The sequence below is a fragment of the Cuculus canorus genome, chromosome 15 (genome assembly GCF_017976375.1).
Source record: "Cuculus canorus isolate bCucCan1 chromosome 15, bCucCan1.pri, whole genome shotgun sequence".
In the NCBI taxonomy this organism is placed as follows: domain Eukaryota; kingdom Metazoa; phylum Chordata; class Aves; order Cuculiformes; family Cuculidae; genus Cuculus; species Cuculus canorus.
In genome coordinates, this window is record NC_071415.1 from 7,154,336 (window position 1) to 7,169,367 (window position 15,032).

A 15,032-nucleotide genomic window follows, 5' to 3' on the forward strand; every position below is an offset into this window, starting at 1 on the left:
CCAGGGGGTCCTATCTAGTAATTCCTTGAAGAGCTGGAAGTCTGCTTTCCTGAAATTTAGTGTCCTGACTATAGTCCTCACCTGTCCCATATCCCTCTGGACCTTGAACTGCACCACTGCATGATCACTGCAGCCTAGGCTGCTACTGATTGTAACATCACTGATGAGTTCACTTGTATTGGTGATCATAAGGTCCAGTATTGCTTCTCAGGTGAGGGTCTCTATCAGCTGGACTAAGAAATTATCCTCAGTGCACTCCAGGAGTCTCCTGGATTGCCTACAGCTTGCTGTGCTACTTCTCCAGCATATGTCTGGGTGGTTGAAGTCCTTGAGTAGGATGAGAGCTTGCGAGCGCGAAGCCTCCTGTAGCTGGAGGAAGAAGGCTTCATCAGTTGTCTCACCTTGATCGGGTGGCCTGTAGTACACACCAACCACAAGATTCCCGTTGGTTCTTCCATCTTTAGTTTTTACCTGCAAGCTTTCAACCTGTTTGTGGATACTCTTCAACGACAGCTCCTCACATTCTATCCCTTCCCTGAGATAGAGGGCAATGCCTTCACCCCTCCTTCCCCGTCTGTCTCTCCACATATATGTCTATATATGTATGTATGTCGATATATATATATATGTCAATAGAGTTTAATGAGTATTTTATAGCAGATATAGTGGGTCACCTCTGTTTCTGTGCTAAGAATAGCACAGAAATACCTTTATTATACCAATAGCATAGAATACCTTTAACTGCCCTGCTGGTGCACACCCTGGTACCCATTCTGCCCACTGCTGCTGGGTGAGAGAGGTCCGCAGCGGTGGGGCGGGTGCCTGTGTGCCTCTCCCAGCCTCCTTCCAATGCATGCAGAGCCCCATGGCAAGCAGATGTAGCCAGTCTGCTTGCTGGCCCTGGGAGTGTGCTGTGCCTGCACTGCTGTGCAGTGAGCTTGAAAGTGCAAGTTGGGACTCAAATAGTAATGCAATTATGTCACAAATACAGCGGCAAAACTGCTGTGGCTCCAGTTTAAACAACCAGCCATATATATCCCATTTCACACAGCTCTGAGGAGGCACCACATCCCTCTTCCATCCATTCAAAGGAGACCGATCTGCTTTGAAAGCCTGTATTTTTTTTGCAGAATATGAAGGGTCTGGTCCCTCTGGACCTGACTGCAGTTCCGGAAGGGCTCTGCGTGTGTTTCACAGGGTTCTGTCCCTCCAAACACACTCCTTTGGTGTTCAGGGCAATCAAGCCCAGCACCTGCTTTGTGGTCTCTGCCTTTCTATTTGTCGTCCCTGTTCTGTTACAGCAAGGGCTGAGAGAGGAGATGAAAAGAAGCTGGGAAGTCAGTTCCTATGCAAGTGTGGATTTATTTTTAAATCTCTTGAATTATTTACCTTGTCTGCCTTTTTTAATGACAGGTGAATACATTTATGACTTGTTCTATTTCCCAGGGTAGCACTTGGCACAAAGGGAATTAATTGCGTGTAGAGTAAATGCAGCTGATGTTAATTTTAAAGTCAAGTTTCAGCTTTGCTGAAATTTCAGAAAGAAAGTAGTGTTTTATAAATTACACTCTGCTTTGTGTGCTCCCTTTTTAAAGAAGGTTTGGCATTTGGAAAGGCAGCAGGAACAGAAAACAAACATGCTTGATGAGGGAGACTTGTCTGTAAGGATGTATCCACCAGCCATCAGCAGGCAACAGTGGGAGACCGACGTGGCAGCGCATCAGCTCTGTGTGGAGAGCGTAACAGCCTGCAGCAGTGTGCCAACACCTTCAGCAGGAATTGGCTGTGGTGGCAAACTGCTGGTCTGAGGCACGCGCTGCTGCTTTGAGCTGACAGGGTGATTAAACGAGTTGCTCCTTTCCATGAGAGAGCGCATACACCGTGCACTACCAGGAAAACCTCATTCATCTTCAAAGCGGTTTAGATATGATACCCTCGAAGCTTTGCTGGCGAGTATCATAGAATCATAGAATTGTTTGGGTTGGAAAGGACCTTAAAGATCATCTAATTTCAACTCCCCTGCCGTGGGCAGGGACACCTCCCACTAGATCAGGTTGCCCAAGGCCCCATCCGATCTTGTCTTGAACACTTCAAGGAATGGGGCATCTCCAGAATCCAGCACTACCCTGCCCCTGTGGGTGCATTGCCAGCAGGACAGGCAAAGCCAGGGGTCCTGGGACAGTTGTATCACCCTCAGCGTATGTTGGCAAACCGGTCCGCTTCGTTGTCCCATCAGTCTGAGGCTGTAGTTAGCATTTCAGTTCCTCCCAGAAGGCTGAGATGATCTTACATTAACCCCTGTGGTACGAGAGGCCTCGGGTGCAGTGGGCTGGAGCTCTGGGTCTGGCGGGGCTGCGTGTGGGAAGTGCCGTGCTGCTTTTCAGCAGGCAGGCTGGGCACGGAGCTGCCACCCTGGCAGCTGCTTGCCAGCCCTCAGGAGCTTGGCCCTGCAGGCAGCTAACATGGAAAGGGTCATGATTAGTTTAGCTCCCCATCCATCAAGCCCACTTTCCATCCCTGGAATGACAACTCATACGTGATGCTTTGGAAGAGAGCAGTTCCTTCCAGCCCTCAGTGCTGCTTGTGGGCAGTGGTGCCCTGTGCAGCTTAGCATAGAGCAGATCTGTTTTAAACGCAGTCTTCTGATTTTTATGTGCTGTAGAATTTACTGTCCAAGTTCTTGTGTCCTGGATTTCCAGTTACGTGTTTAAATCTGATGGAGATGACCCTGGGAGCAGAGTGAGAATCTGCTGGGGTGAAACTGCTTGGGCTGTCCACTGCCAGTGAAACCCCCTGAGCTCAGGTGGGTGACTTGCAGTAAAATCTGTCTCATCTGCACAATTTCATCGTCTTTTAACAAGCGGGCTGTAGTTTAGTGCGTCTGAGTGAATTTATTGCTCTGGGTCTGCTTCTGAGGATCAATGACCACTGGGTGCCCCATTATCTTTTAGCTTGTGTGTATATGAAACAAACAGTTATCTCATGTTTCCTGTAGCTTATGGCCCATATCTGATCGTGGAATGTAAAATGAGTTTATGGTATAGAAGTAGGAAAGGTTAAGTCTAAATAATAATAAAAAGTTAAGATGCAGAATAGAAATATTGCTTTAGTTTTGATGGGTTCTGCATAATTTTGACTCCTTCCCCAAAGGATTTAGGATAACTCGATGAGAAAATTGCATTCAAATCCTGTGGGCTGCTCTGCCGTGACTGAACTGAAATTAGGAGAGATACGCAAAGTAGCTTTATAGAAACCGTTTGGAGGCTGCCTGCCGGGGGAAGCACTTGGTGTGTGGGCAGCACTGTGTCTTGACCAGGACAGAGATGGGACAACAGCAGGCTTGGGATAAGAAGGAGGACACAGCTGTGTGCCCCTGAGGCCACAGTGCAGCACTGATGCTCCTGGGGGAACCTGTGTGCCCAGAAGCCTCTGCTTGCTGTGCCTGCCCAGGGTTTGGCTGGGAGCTGCTGGGAGGCAGCTGCTCATCAGATGCTCAGCTTCTTGCTCAGAGTGTGGTTCTTTCTTTAAGCGTGTCATTGTTGGCTTGTTGATGGCAACTCTACCTACCTCGGGCTGCTCAGCATCCAGTGCCATGGTCTGAAGCTTCCTGGGAGGAAGGGTTCCCACTGAGAGATTTTGCCATTTAGCCCAGACTCATGGGCATTGCCTTTGTCCCCCTCCTTAGCCTTTCTTGAGCTCCACAACTTCCCCGAGTGTGCCCATGAGCACATGCTCAGCCAGGTTGTTGCTTTGCCTGTCCCACACACAGTTCTGGCACCACAGGAGTGGCATCCTGTACAGGCGAGGTGCTCGGGCTCATGCCACTGTGAATGCTTGCAGAGCATGGCTGGAAATAGGCTTCCTGAAACTTGGGATGGTCTTAGCCCCTGGCTTTGGGGAACAGAGAGAGAAAATCACAAAGTAACTGCGGGTCTGTGCGCATGAAGGGCCCTTCGAAAGGGCTTCTGAATGAGAAGGACGGCCGGGGCTCGGTGGCGCTTTGCAGGGCACGCTGCAGACCTCTGCAGGGCTTGGCTGATGCCCCTGGCAGGAGCACTGGGACGTGTGAGCGCGCTGAGCACTGGGGTTGTTACTCAGCCCTGACACTTCAGACATGACTAAGCCATTTTGATGAAAGAGGTGGAATCTGACAGATTTACTATTCAATCGTTTCTTATAGATTTCAAATAAAAATAAATTGGCTTCTTTTGAAAGAACAAGCTATGGAAAAGCTTTCGTAAGCAGAAGTGAGCGGTCTCTGAAGCGTGGCAGGCGGCTCTGTGCTCACCCAGCTAACAAGCTCCTCAAGGCCTGGTGTGGAGGGGTTGCCAACTCCTCTCCTCAGCTCCGGCTTTGCCTTGAGGCACCTGGGGAAAGAATTGCACAGAGGAAGGGGAGAAGGTTCTAGAACCTTAGCATCCCCCAGCTGACAGGCTCATCCCAGCAGCATTGCAGACGGCAGTGCTGGCACTGGCAGCTCCTGGCACTGCCGCCCAGCTGCAGGGTGCGATAAAAGCAGTAAAAGCTGTGTGAGGCTGGCACTGTCCCTATTGGCGGTTTCTGTGGCAGTGGGTGCAGGAAGCCAAATGGGATCCCGTGTAGCTGCTGCCCACACATTCTGGGAGATGTGGCTCCTGCCCTGTTGGGCTGATGAGCTCTGGGGGAGACTGCAAGGACCAGGCAAGGAGGCGATGGCCTTGCCTGCAGGAGAGGATTGAGCTTCTTGGCCCTTCCAAGAGTGGGTTCTTTGTTACAGGGGTGCTTCCTTCTCGAGGGCAGGCGTGGGGCTGGGGGAGCTGTCTCTTGGGGAGCTCTCCATGGGTACTGGCATTCCCAGAGCTGCTTTTGGCAGACTTGCTTTATCCAGGGTGGAGTTGGTGGCAGAGCGGGTCTGTCCTGGTGTCTCCATCCCCTTTGTGAGACTGCTTTCACAGAGGCTGCTGCAGGGTGTCCGGGGAGCAGCACATCCATGGCTGTGATGGGTTTGGTTTGCATTTAGAAGGAGCTGCTGGCTTAGGAGGTTTATTTGCGGGTTTTATGAATCACAAGCCTGTCATTGCCCTGCTGGCAGCATCCTGCTGGCATCTCCACAGGACTGGTGGCCTCTGCCAAGCCTTGGCTGTGACGGAGGATGCTGGGCACAAGCTGGGGCTGGCAATGGGTGCTGGGGAAGGGCTGGGTGACCCCCAGGTCCCGGGCGCAGCCTGCCTGTAAGGGAAGGGCTTGGTGCACCTCTCCAGGAGTGCTTGCTGGCAGAGCATTCGGAGGCGTTACTCTTGGTATGGACAGAAGTGCCAGGAGCGCAATTCCCCTGGCATTAGACAGGCTGACAGAAAGTGCAGGGTCTGTGTCGTGAGCAGTGGTGATGAGGACTTTGTCAGATGAGACTCGGAGGGCTGGGTGCCTTGCTGTGCCCCCGGCATGGGAGGAGGGAGCTCGGTGGTGCCAGGTAGCCCCTTCCGCCCCTTGGGAGTGACAGTGGTGGGAGCAGCAGGCTCCGTCCCACCAGGGTGCTCTTGACCAGAAGAGCTTTCTGCCCTGAGAGGTCATCTTGCCCCTTCAGCACTGAGCCGGACATCCCTGGTGCGAGCGTTGGCCGGGGCCGGGACTGAAGAGGTCCTGGATCCTCCTACTTTCCCGAGCACCTTTGTTCAAGTGGCAGACTGGCAAGTCTGGTCGTTCTTCTTGGGCTGGTTGCACCTTTCAGCTCTGCTCCTCAGGACTGGTGCGTGCTGGGCTCTCTGTCCACTGGAATTTGCTGATGAAGGTATAAACATTCTGGATTCTTTGGAGGTCTTTGTTTGCAAGGACCCTGGGAGACGTGAGCAAATGTCTGTAAGGAAAATGCCTTTCATTGTTCAAGATAAAGAAGAACACAAAGCCTTGGAGACATCGCTTCATTCAGGAATTAAATTGCAGGAGGCATCTGGTGTCAAATAAGTTTCATTTAATAGGTCACTCACTTAAATAAAGTTTCTGTAGAAATCAATATCACTTTCCTGTGCAACTGACAGCTCAAGACATTGAAAATGGCATTTTTCACATAAGGTTTGTTTAATTTTAGGAGGAAGAATCCCTCCCACCCCTCCTGCGTGGTCTAGGCAGTGCTCATGCCAGATGAGCAGTCTGCTGAGGTGGAAACCTGCTCTGTCCTGTTCCGTGGGGATAGTGCGAGGGCATTTCAGCACGGGCTTGGCAGTCTCACATGCAGTCAGGGTGCCGTTGTCACAGGGCTGCAGCAGAAGTGCGTCCACAGCTCGCCAAAGGAAATGGGGATAAGTTGTCATGTTCTCTCTTGCAGGACAAAGTGCCTCATTATGTGTCTTAGCAGAACCTGGCTTTCTGTAGAGGCTTTCTGTGTACTGTGAAGACCGGAAATTGCAACAGGGATGCTTCTGTGTTCAGGGTAGATGAACCTTGCCGTTTCAGCCTCCCTTAAGAGAATGGCACCTTTGCTCCATGTTATTTCAGTTCAGTAGGATCCCATGGGGAAGGGAGGCCACTCTGGAAGCTTTCTGCATCATCTCCCAGGAGAACCGTGTGTGGGAACCAAGAGCTGGTATTGCTCCTGCTATAGTGAAATAATTATTTCTGAGCACTTGTTGTTTCCTCCATTTGCCTTTCAGTGTTAAGCAATTTTTGAGGCTGACACGTTGTCACACGTCACATTTGCCTTGTTGTGTGCCGTGACTGACACAATTACAGCTGACATTGTCACAGTGTTTTGCACAAGTGCCTTTGGTGGCAGGCCAGTAGATGACCCCTGAAATGAGCAGCAGGAGACATCAGTGCCCTGAACTTCCTCTGCAGGGAAGGGCTGCTAGCTCTCGGGGTAATGCATGCCCAGTGTCAAGTTTTAAAGCAAACGTTTTTCTGCTGGTTGCAAGAAAATGATGTTATTACTCTAGTCTTTCACAGCCTGCATGTGGACGTTCCCAGTCAGCATTTTTGACCACGCGACACCATCTGCAGCCAGTGCGAGTAACAGCATTGGCAGCAGAGTTTGGAGGGACTGAGGAGCACATGAAGTGCTTTGCCTCCTCTCTGCCTCTTGTCACAAGTACCAGGAGCCCTGGTGAGGGCAGAGGGTGAGGGATGGAGACTGTCCCAGTGGTCAAATCCAGGCTCTGCAGAGGTGCCTGTCCTTGCAGAAAAGGAAACTTCTGTCACTCCCTGGGTATCAACTGTGGGAGAGTGGCAGGTGGTCAGGGCACTTGCAAGCACTTCTCCGTGAAGAGGGATGGCAGCTCCACAGGTGGGTGCTGCACAGGGAGAGGAAATGCCTTGGCTGCGAGTTAAACGGGGAAGAGGTGTGGAGATGTTGGAGACAGCTGTGCTTGCTTGTGGCACAGGTGGATGGGATGCTCACCGGGCCCAGAACGTGAAACTGGGGTGGAAATTTCTTCTCCTTGCAGAACACAGCTCCAGAAGGCAAGATGTCTGTAGGACAGCAAATAGCAGCTCTCGCACTGAGAGCCAGTGGCAGGAATGCTCGGCAGAGCAGCAGCCAGCCCTGGAGCTGCTGGGGAGCCTCTGCTGAGGCACGACACTGAGCCTGCTGTGCTCACCCTGTGTGGGGATGGCTGCGGGGACATGGGCGCAGCTCCTGCTTTCCCAACAGCTCCTTGCTGTGACTGGGACAGGCCAGCTGCTCTGTGAGAGGGCCAGGAGTGGCTGTGTGCCGCAGCAGCGTGCTGGCTGTGTTCAGCCTTGTTGCTTTCAGAGTGCAGGAATGCTTTGGGGACATGGCTGGAGCAGCTTGCGGCAGCTAACCCGGAGCTGATGGCTGCTCCCCCTCCCCGTCCGACAAGACAGAATTAGGTGCTATGTAAAACCACCCAAGCTTTTAATGACCGCTTTCAGACACAAACTGACCATCTAACTTTGCACGATTCACTGAGATTCCATTTTACTCAAGGAAATAAAAATAATAGGTTAAGCCATTTCAAATATAGCTGTAAATCCCTAACAACATTAACCTTTTCCAAAGCATTAAGCTGATCCCTGGTGGATTCTTAACATTGCTGTTAGGAGGAGGTGCGAGATACTCTCTCCTGAACTTCATGTTCCCAAAGTAAATAACAAGCTAGGCTGAGTGTGGGGTTTATCAGCTCTCTGACTGATGCTTCACCCTGTTCTGAGTTGTCAAACGTCAGCACTGGCTGCATCAGGAAGGCAGAAGTTCATGCACAGAAGCACAGATGTGAGGAGGGGGACAAAGGTGATGTCTGGGGTCAACTAGGGAAGAGCTGCTGCGACAGAGGGTGTGGGAACAGAGGAGAGCTTCCTGCCTTATGCAGCCATGCGGTGGCCTTTGGAAAGATGTGGGGCTCTGCTCTTGGATTGTCAGAAGGACTTGGCTGGAGACAGCAATATTGAGAGAGGTTTAACTGGGCTTCTGAGTTCAACTCATTCATTATACATTACCAGATCTGGTATTTTGGTTTTGGTGCAGTGGCTGAGGGAATGGCATGGGGACCGCTGGCCTCCCCAGGCATGGAAGATTGTCCTGAGAAGGGGAAGTACCCTAAAGGAAACTCCTTTATGATAGTCACCCCCCCAGTCCTGCTCAGGCAGGGAAAAACAGAGCAGCACCTTTTTACTGGTGCGCTCTTGGTGTGGCACATGCATTAGGGCGGTTTGCAGGGTGAACACCACCCTGAGAAGATTGTGGGAAGCGAAGAGTGTAAACATAACCAGGAGTGAGTACTGAGGTTGTTTCAAGTGCTTTAGCAGATACCCCAAGTGTTCATAGCCTCACAGTCAGGAAAGGGGACACCTCCAGTTAAAAAGCATCTTGATCAAGAGAGAGCTTGTGAGAGCAGCAATTAAAACACAAAAAGTTACAAATCCCTCTCTCATTGGGAAAGTGAGAAGCTCAGTAAATGAAATGTATTTGGCCGTACACCTGAGAGAAGGCACCGGTATTAGTGAAGAAACTTCGGGTTGGGGCCAGGGTAAAGCATACCAGCAGTGGATGTAATATTCACCACAATTACACTGAAGACTGGGTCCTGACTGGCAGTCACAGTATAGGAAAGGCTGGAATATTCCTAACTTGTATTTGGAAGTAAATGGGTAAGTGACTCACCCTGCAGGGAACACAGAACACTTCGTTCTCCTGGGAACCAGGGGGCATGGTAAACTGGGGCTGCTAAATGCTTAACTTTGGAAGGTGGTCTGGAAGAGTTTTTGAACCATTAATGTTGGTTTTGAACAAAATGTGGAGCACTTGGAGGTGTTTGAGGCCAGTAACGGTGATGTTACCAGCGTGCAGGGAAGGGGAAGGAGTAGGCTGGGAGCTGCAGGCAGGGGAGGCGAAGACTGCTCCCAGGAAAGTAACCTGAAAGAAGTTGCTTCCCCACAGACTGCATGTTTAGGAACTCGTTCTTCCTCATGTGTTTGGGCTGCATCTTGAGAGAGCGCTGCCATTAGTCTCCTCTGGAGCTGAAGAAATGCTCTCCGGGCATCTGGCCAAGACTTGGTAGGGGAGAAGGAGCCAGGGGAGGAGGTTTGCAGGGCGCCTTGCTGCATCCCTCAGGAGCCTTTAGCAGTGGGTTTTGGAGGAGGGATAGGGGACCTGGGGTTAGGGAGTGCTAAGCCTTCTTTCCTGTTGAAAGGACCTGTCCTGGGTAGGCAGCACACTGGGGTGGGAATGTTGTCTGGGTAGCCCAGCTGTGCTGGTCAGGACAGGAGCTGTCATAGCTCATCCCTGCCTATGCCTGCCACCAAGGCAGGTGTCCCGGCGGACAGTAGTCCTGAGGGAAGGTGCCAGTGAAAGCTGCTAATGGTGAGGTAGTGAACCGCATCTCTGATACAACTCAGCACCACCTCTACTTTGCTGTGTCCCCAAGGAGCCTGGCTCTGTATTACAGTCTAGAAGTCAGAGCTCCTTTTCTCAGGCTTCCCTTGGTCACCTCTGCTCGTCACCTTCTGCCAGGCCACTTTCTGAAGCATGGGATCTGCTGTCCATTCATAGCAGGCTGGGAGAGCAGCTGCAGTTGTGTATCTGAGAAGGGCAGATTATTTCTACGCTGGTTCAAGTGCCATTAGAAGACACGTAGTTCTAAAAAAGGACAAGTGCACATTCTGTCTAACATCCTTAATGCTTGTAATTTCCATGAGCAGGAATATTGATTCCTGGGGCTGTGCTGACTGCAACAAAAACAGACAGCAACTGGTAGGAGTTTTCTAGCCCTGCTATATCAGGTCCCGTGAAGATGCGGAGTGATTTGTGTGTTCCTAGCAGCTGTAATCTGGTGATGACAAAGGCTTGTGACCTGTGTGCTGCCAGATCCATCCTGGATGCTGTGGCCATGGCAAAGCACTTCGGGTGCTGTGCCTGCGGAGCCATATGCTCTCTCTTATGTACTTGTGGCAGGCCAAGGAAGGATATTTTATAGCATTAATTCAAATGGCCCGTAGATCCTTTCTCTGCTGTCTGTGACTCATTCCAAGGGCCAGTAAAAGCACAAGCCCGTATTCCAGGGAAATGCTGCCGATGTCTCGTTTTGGCAGGGCTGGAGCTCTGACCCTCTGCATTAGTGACCTCAGTGCTCTACATTAGTGATATTTCCCTGGACAAATCCAGCTAGATGTAGATCCACCTGCGATAAATATGGTTTCTCTACTCCTTGGCAGTTCCTCAGCAGAAGAACATTAACTGAAGTAGTTTATTAAACATCTCACAGCTCTGATTCAGTTGTGTTTATCCGGAGTTGACCATCTATGTTCAGTAGGATTACACTGGAGAGAACCAGCAGGGTTTACTGCAGCGAAAGCCTTCAGCTGCCCGAAGCTGAGTCTGGGGCTTGGTGCTTAGCATGCTGCTGCAGTACAGGCACATCCTTTAAGCATCAAGAAAGAGATGTGGATCAGGTTTTTTTTCCTCAAAAAATGACATTTTGAAGTAGGTTAAATCTACCACTTTTCCACATTTTTTCAGAGAGAGTTTTCATCTGGCTACCGTACGTGCTTTCCATGAGGAATTATTTATGAGCTCCCCAGTCCCTGGTCTGTTCTGCTTGATGTAACAGGAGTAGATCTGGAGGAATGACCAAGTTCAGGTTTATAGTCTCACTACAGATGCAGCACCAAGTTATTCAGTGCTTTCTTTTGTTGGTGCTTGAACCAAGGGGCAGTTTATCTCTTCAGTGTCCTTCAGATTATCCCTCTTGCCTGTTTTACCAGTAAGCCGGCACCTGGTGCTCTAGTCCCAGCAGAAATCAATGCTTCATTTCAGAGATGCTAAAGTCCTTACTCTGCCTCCTTTTGCCGTTCTTATGAAGACAAACTTTCTTAGGGAGTGTGGGAAGAAATACAGGCGGATTATGGAAACTTTTCTCTACTCCAGCTGTCGCGTCCTGTTCAGTCACAGATGACGGAGCAGCTCACTGCAGGGCATGTGTGTCAGGGTTTGCGTCTGGATGGAAAAGAGCGTGGTCTTTGTTGGAGTCCCCTGGAAATAACTGTCCCAGGCTGCTGCAGTCCAGAGGGAGGTGTATGCTGTGACTGTGTCATTAGGGCCTTTGCTGGACAAACAGAACTGCAGCGCAGCTCCTTGCTCACAGCCAGCTGTCTGTCCTGGCACTTGTGTAATTATAATGTGTGCTTTATTGCTTGTCAACATTTTAACCTTTCTGACACATTATCCCTGAGGGTAACTGAGCAACCTTAATAATATAGCTTATAATTATCTTCCCTGTGAATAAAGTTATCACGAGGGTCCTGTATGAATCACATGGAAAAGATGATAGATTTCACTGGCCGGTCATCATGGAAATGGGGAGAGGCATGGTTTGTGACAGCTTAATGGGGAAGGTAATAAAGCCAACAATAAAGTCATTTATAATGTAAGCAATGATTCTCAGGCCTCTCTATTTGTTTTCATGCTAATAGGAGATAAATGTCAGATTAGGAAGGAGACCTGAAATTTCTATTAAAAATATTTGGAAAATGTCATTAAATATCAGCAATTCAGAGCTCAAGAAGTGGCAGCACAGGTGTTAATTACCTGTATGAGGTCCTTGGAAGCAGAGTGGGATAATAATGTTTGCTTTGCTGTTTCCTGGTAGCTGCGAGGAGAAGTGATTCTGCAGTGCTGAGGGCATCAGGACCCTGCGCTGTCGCTGCAGGTGCTTCAGGAAGGAGCAAAGTGTTGAGTGGTGCCTCAACGAGAGGTACTGTGCTGGAGGAGAGTGGGTGGCTCTGTCAGGGGCCCTGGATCGGGTACATCACCACTGTTTGGGCAGGCTGCAGGTTTCATGAGGAACCCAAGCTGTCATTGCGAACAAAAAAAGAGACTTTCCGTGCAGGTGTGACAAAGCCCTGTGGCAGTAATGGAGTGATGAGAGTGGGGAGGGTGCGTTATAGCGTGGATGATGGTGTAAGATACTCACCAGGAATATGTGAAAGGCTGGTGTTCGCATCCTTAAGTTAAATGTCAGTACTGCTGAGTGTTCATCTGGAATACGCACTATGAAAATGTACGTGTGCAGTGCTCAGCATCTGTCCTCTGCACTTAACCAAAGGCTTGGGAATGTGAGTGACCATTGGTGGGAATACAGAGCAAGCAGAAGTATCTCAGAACGGCTGAGACTCACTGTGTGAGACCAGGGGAACAGCTGAAAGAGCGGTGGGGGCCAGGAGGCTGCAGCCCCAGCTCTCCTGGGGAAAATCTATCTGAGCCTGGAATGGTGCCAGGGCAGGAGGTGCCATGGGCACTGTGCTGCACAGGGGTTGGGAGCTGCCGAGATGGAGCTGATGTGGTGCTCCCCAGCAGAACAGTTTCTGGGGCATCAGTCCCTGCACCCCAGCTGCCAGCACAGCCAACGCTGCTGGGGCTGGACAAGCAGGAATGACTTTTCCCAGCAAACAGCCTTCCTGGCTCTGAGTAGTCCCTTCAGCGTTGGTCTCCACGCAGGGATTAACCCGAGGATGTCTCTGGGCACCGGCTGCGGAAGGGGTGGGAAAGGGAGAGTGATGGAAATAGCTTTTGTGCCTGTGCTTAACATTCGTGGTGTGTTCTCATGCTTCTTCTGAACAAGCACTTTGAGGTAGGAGCCCTGGTGCCTCTGATCTAGTGAGCACCTTGTGGAACGGGTTTTCCCACTTGATCTGGAACTGCCCAGTGTTGCACAAAAGGGGCACATTGCTCCTTGTACTTTAAAACAATCAGAATGTCTTTAGTGCATGTAGACCCATGTGATAAATACAGAGGCATAGCTGGAATGAGAATAGCAAAGAGCAAAGGGAAAATTAACAGCTGGAACAGCACAAAGCAGTTCCCCAGCCGAGGACCTGGAGGAGCGCGATACATTCATCACATTGTTCTCTGGGCTGATGCTGCAGCTCTAGGGTATGAGGTATTGAATTACAGTCTCTGCAAAATATTGCTTGGGGAATGTTGAGGAGAACTGGTAAACATTGTGCTGGGAGGTGACAGATATGTTTGCAGCTTCATACAGTGCTTTCACAATAAAAAGAGCCATCCGGGGTTTGCCCGTCACAGCTCTGCCTGTCAGAGCTGGAGGGCAGAGGGGACTCGAACCCAGCAGCCAGGGGACTTCTTCATCCCAGGGACCATTTTCTTTAAAGGACTGTTTTATTACTGAGCGCGGCGCTAATGATGGCTGATGAATCTTGTGCTTAATGAAGCACCATCTGTGGTTCAGCTGTTGTAGAAAACAACATATAGAGATCTCTTATGCTGGCTTTGGACATAGTCTCGCCTGGACACCCCTAGGCTCTCCTGTCCTTGGTGTGGTGTCACTGAGGGTGCCACAGAGGCTCCTGGCTCAGTGCCACTGCCGCATGATCTAGGCAGAGCCGCAATGTCCCATGTGCTGGCACCAGGAGCTGCGCCGTGGCCGCACGAAGGTGGGGATGGTGGAGGAAGCCAGAATCTGCTTTGTAAGATGCTTTGTTTTATATGCCTCTTCTTCGCAGCAAACCATTCAGAAGACTTCGATCTAGGATGACACTTTACTTCCACCAGCAAGTCATGGCGTTCTCCCCCTGAGTCAAGCTTCTGGCTGGCTCCGGTGCTGCTGACATCTGGAGCATCCCATGTAACCTCAGCAGTGGCCCCGCCGTGCAGTGCCCACCCGCGAGTCACACAGGAAAGCACACACCAAGGTAAAGAGGGGCAAATGCTAGGTTCTCTCTCAAAGGCTGCATTGCTCTGGTAGCTAAAAATAAGCGCTCGCTTACTTCATTAATTAATCAGGTGACTCCCACAGCCACTATAATCAGCGATGTCTGCGCATGGGGAGGGAACAGGGGATTAATGGTCAGATTTCCTCCTGTGTTGATGGAAGAGGGAGTTTTAAGGTGGTCTACTACCTGTTAAAAAACCCATGAGAATCTCAAAGAGAGACACACCAGAGTTATTTATGTGGGAAAATCTGCCAGCCACAGCGTGTTTCCTCCAGAGGGATTTTCTTGCACATGTAATGAACACTCCCAGCAGTGCTGGAGCGTATGACGCTCACCTGGATGTCTGGTGAGGATGCAGCAGATGCTTTCTGCAGAGGATGTGGGGTTTAAGGTTAATCTGTCCTTGCTCATGTGCTGCCTCCGAGGGGAATGGGTTGTAACTGGCATGACCATAAAAATGCTGTTGCAGAAATGCATGGGAGGCCCTGAAGTGGATTGCTCTGAGCCACCTGCTTCCTGCAGGAATCTTGAGAATCTCAGTGTGTCTCTTTGCAGTGTGATTATTATGAAAATCCGTGAGGTCCCAGTTATGGACTTTGAGGCCAAGAGAGGACACAGCAATTGCCTAGCATGATGTCTTGCGTAGGCCCAGTGAAAGTCTGCCTGAAAAGTCAGGGAGCTTTATAGCAAAAAAATTGTCCAGTATTGGAGCAGTCCCTGGCTTCCTGGGAAACTTCCCATGATGAACTACCCCTGCTACTGAACTGTTCCTTTTCAGACCCTTGCCCTCCTGCTCTCAGGGAACAGGATATGCTGGGGTGGGTAGGTGCTGCTCGTCTGCAGGGCAGACAGAGATCAGGGCGCTCATTGCAGAG

At 50.5% G+C, this 15,032-nt stretch overlaps 1 long non-coding RNA gene across 1 annotated transcript in view; it reads left to right on the forward strand.

Annotated features, from left to right (window-relative positions):
- Window positions 1-13,959: 13,959 nt before the first annotated feature.
- Window positions 13,960-15,032, forward strand: part of LOC128853754 (uncharacterized) — a 124,770-nt gene continuing 123,697 nt past the window's right edge. The window contains exon 1 of the long non-coding RNA XR_008452481.1: window positions 13,960-14,136. This is a non-coding gene — a long non-coding RNA (uncharacterized LOC128853754). The remainder of the gene's footprint in view (window positions 14,137-15,032) is intronic.